The sequence below is a fragment of the Procambarus clarkii genome, chromosome 49 (genome assembly GCF_040958095.1).
Source record: "Procambarus clarkii isolate CNS0578487 chromosome 49, FALCON_Pclarkii_2.0, whole genome shotgun sequence".
NCBI lineage: Eukaryota > Metazoa > Arthropoda > Malacostraca > Decapoda > Cambaridae > Procambarus > Procambarus clarkii.
The window spans coordinates 36839175-36847775 of NC_091198.1; the positions used below are offsets into that span (position 1 = coordinate 36839175).

Below are 8601 nucleotides of genomic sequence, written 5' to 3' on the forward strand. Positions count from 1 at the left end.
TAAAATGTCAATTGTGTGGGAATAGATTTAGGGATGAATATAACTTGACCCTACATTTGAAATCAATACACATGATTCAGCCTTTGAAAACAAATAGTGAAAAAAAATATGATATATGTGGAAACAAACAGCAAATCAGTCCCAAATCTTTAAACAACTTTTTTACTTGTTTTGAATGTGGAACTGTATTTAAAAGCATAACCAGCCTGGATGAACATTTGTTGGAACAGTTTACCAAAGATATATCAGCTTTAGATTTGATAACTCCAGACATTCATTTTCAGACGTTTTTTGAAAACTAAAAAGTGTATTGGAACATTGACCAAATCTTTAAACAACTTTTTTACTTGTTTCTGGTGGTAACTGGCACCTCAAGGAACATATAAAAGGAGTAGAAATATTAATGAGATTATTAATTCTGTCGGAGTGAGAGTAAACACAGATATATATCTCTCCTACCTGAACTTCTTTTCTATTACCACCACATTTTCTTGGCATATATTATGTTCATTTTGGATCTACACTAGCTGCTGGATATGACTTGTACAGGTATAGTTGGAATTTACTTTTTTTTTTTTTAATTTATGACTTATTTAGATTTAAATATATTTTAATTACCACATATATTTGTAATATATTTTAATTAACAATCTACTTTTTGCTTCAGTGCTGCCTACGATGTTACTGTGCCAGCACAAGGAAAAGGTGTAATCAAGATAGATATTCAAGTAAAAGTACCAGAAGGTTGTTATGAAGAATAGCTCCAAGATCTGGTCTTACTTTTTTTTTGTTTTTTGTTTTTAATCACATTGATGTTAGGGATGGTGTCATTGATAGTGAAATGTTTCTGTGGTTCTCTTCAATTATTCTAAAGTATATTTTATTGTGAAAAAGAGAGATCGAATTTCACAACTAATTTGTGAATGAATATTTATTCCTAATTTGTTAGAGGAAGTTTAGGACATTGAGTATACCAAATGCCCCTGTGCCGCAAACTTTTTTTTTTTTTTGAATCAACAGAAATTAGTAGTAGTAGTAGTAATCAAACAACTAGCTAAATATACAGTGCGAATTAGTGATTCTCAACGATTACAGTGATAAGAGTGAGTAACTTATGTGTTAATGAAATGACTGAGGCGGTCTGCCTAAGGAGGCGGTTGTTATTTCCTAAAACATGCCTACTGAACTTCAATGAAAAGATGGTGTGGACTGTACGTTTAGCTATGGAGTATTCAGATTTTAAACCAGTGTTCAAGGAGGGTCAGGGTCTTCAGCAGCCATATATCACAGTTGGAACAGAAGAGGCAGTTAAACATTTAACTACAGATGGCTTTCAGAATATTGTGATGGTTGTTCCAGAAGAAGGTATTTTCACAAAGGTCATACTTTTCAAATATCCAACTTACTTGGATCCCGATCATCTCCTTTACAATGACAGTGTTGTTTGGGTAAAGAGAAACATTGTTCATTATAAAAAACAAAGTCAGGTTATAGCTTTAATAAAAGGTGAGGCTCCTAAAAAAATTTTTGTACAAGGACTAGGCTATAGAAAAGTTTCAAAATACCAAGAGAAGCCAAAATTATGCCTGAAGTGTTATTATTGGGGGCATTTGGTTTTGAAATGTCAGTACGACCCCAGGTGTAAGTACTGTGGTAATAAACATGACTCTAAAGAGTGTACAAAGAAACAAAAATTTCCATTTTGTTGTAATTGTAGAGGTAAGCATACTCCTTGGTCTTATCTATGCCCCATGAATCCTATAAATGCTGTTGCAGGGGGGTGGTATTCTGCCAGCTAAGGGGAAACAAACTAGCTAGGCCCACACAACTGAAAGTCCTAAAGTCCTGTAGTATACAAATGTAACCTAATTACTACTATTATATTGAATTTTTTGTAGTAACTTTACTAAACTAATCTATGCCTTTGAGATATGTATGTATGTATGTATGTAAGCATCTTTCCCATTCAAAACAATATATAATTAACAAATTATAATGTTCGATAATTAAAGGATAATTGGATTAATAAAAGAAAACAAATTAAAATAAATATTTTTTTTGATTTATAGAGGGATATAAAAGAGGAGGTACTCCTGTTCAATTCACTTGACACAGATGTCAGTAGCATATTATATACCTTGGGCAAAAGTTTATGTTGTGACTACCGGGCACACTGATTACCTTTGTCGACATGAACAATTTGAGAAAGAATGAGTCAAATAAAAGAAGGTGGTTATCACTCAGACGAGATATGAAGCCAATCTTCATAGACAGGATGAATGACTGGTTCAGGGAATACCAAATCCCAGAAGATATTGATACATTTGTTGATGACCTTAATCACCAAATTGAAAGTTGTCTTAGAATTCAGCGCCGTACGCCTCGACGAAGACCCCCTCGGAAGAAAATGCCTCGAGGCAAAGATCCACAGAGTAAAGCTGAAGAATTAATTCACATGTGGAGTAAGGCAGCATCCTCATCCTTCCTCTCAACGGAAATCGTCATGGAACAGCTCCTGCTACAGAATGACAGAAGAACTAGAATAGCGAGAGCACAGTCTAGTGAGGACGAATATGGAGAACCTATCACAGCCCAGGAAGTAAGGGCGGCTGTTAAGAGAGGTAAAATTACAGCACCTGGTGAGGATGGCATTACCTACGACATACTTAATGCACTGTGTGAAGTGCCTGGGAATCCACTACTCCTATTGTTTAACAAATCATTCCTAAATGGAGTTCTGCCCACACAATGGAAACACGCCAAAATTGTTCCCATACCAAAACCGAATGACCCTGGCAATTACAGACCTATCAGTCTCGTGTCATGTACTTGCAAGATGCTGGAAAAGATCATCCTAAAACGACTGTTACACAAAATAGGTAGGTTTGGGGAAGGAGTCAATGGATATGTCAAAGGACGGAGCACAGCCAATTGTATAATTAATTACCTGGTTAATGACACGGCTAGATACTCTGTATTTGTTGACATAAAAGGAGCCTTCGACAAAGCCCAGGGAATTGCGATCCTGGACGAGCTTGCATGTATGGGTGTCAAGGGGAGACTCATGAAATGGATTGAAGACTACCTCACAGGGGGGAAAGCTAAGGTCTACTTCAATGGAGCAATCTCAAGAACAATGAATATGGAACTCGAGACCCCCCAAGGAGGAGTCTTAAGCCCTACACTATTCAATGTACTTATGAATGCAATTGCCAATATTGATTTTCCTGAAGGAACACAACTAGTGGGATATGCAGATGATGTCCTAATACAAGCTCCCACCTTTGATAAAATAAAATAGGCTATTGAACTCCTTGGAAGGAAATGTATTGAGCTCGGTTTCACTCTCTCCACAAACAAGACAAAAGCATACTCCCATCGCAAGCGGAGAGAAAATGAAGAACTGCAAATTAATGGTGTAACACTTGAATGGGTTGACCACTATCGGTACCTTGGCGTCACCGTCGGTTCAAACAAGGGAAAGAAAGAGGAGCTCAATCAAATCATAGGAACATGCAAAAGTCGACTCAGGGAACTGAAACTGAAAGCTATGACTTGGAATGATGGCCATGGAGCCTCTATTGCTGTACTTAAAATGATGTACACAAACTATGTACGCTCCGTCATTGACAACGCAGCACCTGTTTTATGTACTTATTCACAAAGTGATATGAATAGGCTAGAAAGCATACAGGATGAAGCCATTTCAATCATTCATGGAGTTCCAAAGAAAAAAACTGCTGAAATGTCCAATCTACAAAAAGAGTTATTATCCCTTCCCAGTATTAAAGAAAGAATTGTGGAACTGAATGCTAAGCTTGCAATTAGGATTGCCAGAGATCCCCATTATAATGACATGGCTAAAAAAAAAATTGAGCTCTGTGCTTCTTTCAGGGGGAAACAAGAGAAGCAAAAAATGGCATCACAGAGCAGTCGGCTACCTTGAAGATCTTCACCTACTTCAACAAGCTCGTGAGCTCATGCCTGTAGAAAGATTACCTCCCTGGGTGGATCCCCTGAATGACTCGTGCAGGATTATCATCAATGATATGGTAAAGAAAAAAACCAACATGGTACACAAAGAAATAAGCCACAAGTATCTTAAGGAAATTTATAATGAAGCTGGAGATGAACTAGATCAAATCTTCACTGATGGGTCATCTAATCCTATTAATGGCCGGGCGGGTGCAGCATACACGGTAATTAAGAAGGATGATGTATTTTTTCCTCCAAAAAATGAGGAAAAAGCGCGCATTGAGAACTATACCTCTTCAACACAAGCAGAGTTAACTGCCATTGCTATGGCGTTAAGGTATATTATTGAACAGAATACTACTGGTGCAGTGATTTGCACCGATTCGAGAGCAGCACTGCAAAGCCTAAATAAAGATCGGGACGAGAATCTTTCAATAGTCGCTGAAATTAAGAGAGTTGTGAAGGTACTAACCAACCAGGGAAGAGTTGTCAAGTTCCTGTGGATTCCCTCCCATGTTGGAATCTATGGAAATGAACGCGCAGATGTGTTGGCAGCTGAAGGCGCTGACGGAGACCATATTGAATACTTCATACCCAAGACTCTTCTAGAAATTAGAAGTATTATTAGGGAACATCATCGTCATCTCAATCATTATGAAACCCCCAAAAAAGAGAATGTGGTGGTTGCGGGAGAGAATTAATAATAGAGAAAAAACATCTTGGATACAAATGTCCACACGTACAGCAGCTTTTTGTTAACAACATATAATAAAGATGATTTATAATGTATCTTATCTACCATTTGACAGAGGCTGTTTACCTTGGAGACTGGTTGGAAATATATGAATTGAATTTCAAATCTTATTGTTCCTTCTATTACATTTTTATATATGACTAATAAATACTTCTATAATTATTAACACAATATTATTATTATCCCTTTCACCAGATGGAATTATTATGTTCATAAAGAGTTAAGGATTACAGGTTACCAAATTATACATTCACTCTTCCAATTAGAATGAGTAATAATGTTTTTTTTTTATGGTTTATAATCATTTCAAAATAAAATAAATGATCCATATTCTTTTTTGACTCACAGTTTTGTTATAAGACAGAGCAGCTGCACACTTGCTTTACAGTTGCTCAGTTGCTCTCTCTCCATGTGAGCAGGTTTGCGTTCTCTCTCTCTTTCTCTCTTCACACAATTAGGTCAATGTTTTTAATAATATTCCTTTACATAACGGATTTTTATTTAGTTAAAATCTAGCCAAGGAAACCTGGTCCCAAATTCAAGAGTACTTAGAAGTAACATTTTCGTTCCCCAGGATAGTGTGCTGAGAGCATGGATGGAGATCATGAGACGTTCCTCTTCACCAGTGAGAGCGTAGGCGAAGGCCACCCCGACAAAATTTGCGATCAGATCAGCGACGCAGTGCTTGATGCCCATCTTAGCCAGGACCCTGACGCCAAAGTTGCTTGTGAAACGTGTACCAAAACTGGTATGATCCTGATCTGTGGGGAGATTACGTCCAAGGCCCAAGTTAATTATCAACAAATTGTGCGTGATATTGTTAAGAAAATTGGTTTTGATGATTCACGAAAGGGCTTTGACTACAAGACCTGCAATATTCTTCTGGCCCTGGAGCAAAATAATATAATTAAGTGTGCGGAGATTGCTAATGGTGTACACATCGGGCGCAGTGATGACAACACTGGTTCAGGGGACCAGGGACTGATGTTTGGTTATGCCACTGATGAGACCGACGAGTGCATGCCCTTAACTATTATGCTGGCAAACCGTCTCAATCAGAAGATTGCAGAGCTGCGAAGAGATGGGACGTTCTGGTGGGCGCGACCTGACTGTAAGACTCAAGTCACATGCCAGTATGCCTTCGATCAAGGAGCTGTTATTCCCAAAAGAGTGAACACTGTTGTCGCTTCTGTACAGCACTCGGAACAAATTACTGTCGAAGCTTTGCGTGACGAGGTTATAGAGAAGGTCATCAAGGTCATTATTCTGAAAAATATATAGATACTCAAACGAAATACCACATCAACCCTTGCGGAGAATTCATCATGGGTGGACCTCAAGGTAACGTTGGGCTAACTGGTAGGAAAATCATCGTTGACACTTACGGTGGGTGGGGCGCTCACGGCGGGGGAGCATTCTCTGGCAAAGATTACACAAAGATTGACCGCTCAGCGGCCTATGCCGCCCGATGGGTTGCCAAGTCACTGGTGAAAAACAAATTATGTAGACGCTGTTTGGTTCAGGTATCTTACGCCATTAGTGTTGTGCACCCCATAAGCATCAGCATCTTCCACTATGGCACCTCACAGTACACATCAAAACAGCTTCTGAAGATTGTTAACCACAACTTTGATCTACGACTAGGACATATTGTCAAGGAGCTGGGCTTAAAGAGACCAATTACAGTGATTCGTCGTGTTATGGACATTTTGGACGGCAACAGTTCTCTTGGGAGCAGCCCAAGAAGTTGACCATCCCTGAATTTTAGAGTCAAATAATTCTTAAGGATGACTATCATTTTTACGTTTTTCATCAAGTCCCTGTTAATATGGGAGAACACTATGTCTATGCTTGATTCACAACTCTCCTAAACACGAGAGTGAAGTTATACAACTTGAGAACACTTTCCCACCAGGAGACTTGAACCCTAGCCAGCACAGAAGCCTGTTGGGAACCTTTAATTTTATATTCAATTGATAGTTTTATATACTTTTTTGACGTTTTATATACCAGAGTATATAAAATCTCCGGGCCTTTTATATATCAGAGTAAATAAAATTAAAATGACTCTATAAGACCAGCGTCTGGGTCAAGATAAATACGTTTTCTTCCACTAAACTGAATCCAGTTTTTTTTATCTTTTTTTCGGTGGGGGGTTCTATGTGATCCTCCTCCTCCTCCAACTGTTTGTGGGTCTCCTCCTCCTCCTCCTCCTCCTCCTCCTCCTCCTCCTCCTCCTCCTCCTCCAACTGTTTGTGGGTCTCCTCCTCCTCCTCCTCCTCCTCCTTCTCCTCCAACTGTTTTGTGGGTCTCCTCCTCCTCCTCCTCCTCCTCCTCCAACTGTTTGTGGGTCTCCTCCTCCTCCTCCTCCTCCTCCTTCTCCTCCAACTGTTTGTGGGTCTCCTCCTCCTCCTCCTCCTCCTCCTCCTCCTCCTTCTCCTCCTCCAACTGTTTGTGGGTCTCCTCCTTCTCCTCCAACTGTTCCTGGGTCTCCTCCTCCTCCTCCTTCTCCTCCTCCAACTGTTTGTGGGTCTCCTCCTCCTCCTCCTCCAACTGTTTCTGGGTCTCCTCCTCCTCCTCCTTCTCCTCCTCCAACTGTTTGTGGGACTCCTCCTCCTCCTCCTCCTCCTCCTCCTTCTCCTCCAACTGTTTGTGGGTCTCCTCCTCCTCCTCCTCCTCCTCCTTCTCCTCCTCCAACTGTTTGTGGGTCTCCTCCTCCTCCTCCTCCTCCAACTGTTTGTGGGTCTCCTCCTCCTCCTCCTCCTCCTCCTCCTCCTTCTCCTCCAACTGTTTGTGGGTCTCCTCCTCCTCCTCCTCCTTCTCCTCCTCCAACTGTTTGTGGGTCTCCTCCTCCTTCTCCTCCAACTGTTTCTGGGTCTCCTCCTCCTCCTCCTTCTCCTCCTCCAACTGTTTGTGGGTCTCCTCCTCCTCCTCCTCCAACTGTTTCTGGGTCTCCTCCTCCTCCTCCTTCTCCTCCTCCAACTGTTTGTGGGTCTCCTCCTCCTCCTCCTCCTCCTTCTCCTCCTCCAACTGTTTGTGGGTCTTCTCCTCCTCCTCCTCCTCCTCCTCCTCCTCCTCCTTCTACTGTTTGTGAAGTTTTTACCTTTCCTACTCCTTCTCCTGCATTTTGTAATTCTCCTCCTCCATGTGATTCTTTTGTTTGTTCTTCTTTCTCGACTTCCACATAAATGTTAAATTTAATGCTAGCAAATGTGTCTGAGGAATTAATATTCTTAGCTAACATTTTACATTCCACCTCATTATGACCGTCTTCGAGTTCAAGTTTCATAACCACGAATGGGGGTAGTGAATTTTCTTTCATTGGGAAACTGTCCGAATAAAATCCACAATTAAATATATCTTGACTTGCAGCATGGGTACATGATATCAACAATTTGTTCATGTAAAATCGTTTTCCTTCCTTTCGACATTTTTTACGTGATGCATCTAAATTGTTCTTTAATTTGACGTCTTTTATTTCACGTCGATCTGTATAAATATCAGGTGTGAAATTATGGAAATTCCATGGAAATATTAATATAATTGGATTTTTTGTATAATATCCCCTATCATATTAGAATTTGTATATAGTTTATTTATGTAATATGCAGAATAACCATTGGTAAAGTTGTGGATTTCATCATAATAACTAAGGAATTTATTAAAGGGTTGAATTAGTGTCTTATCAGTTTCAGTAATAGTTTAGGATTATACGAAATTGGTGGTTTGGGAACAATAAAGAGACCTTTATAAGTTTTTATGTCTTCGATAAATGGCGAGAATAATGATTCTATAAGTTTGGATTTCATTTGGGATTTTCGAAGTTTAGACGAATCTGTGGAGGATTGTAATAATTCTTGAAGTAATTCATG

The 8601-nt window shown here is 39.7% G+C and overlaps 1 pseudogene; it reads left to right on the forward strand.

Annotated features, from left to right (window-relative positions):
- The first annotated feature begins 5320 nt into the window (after positions 1–5320).
- LOC138351481 (S-adenosylmethionine synthase-like) lies at positions 5321–6497 on the forward strand (annotated as a pseudogene).
- The last annotated feature ends 2104 nt before the right edge of the window (positions 6498–8601 follow it).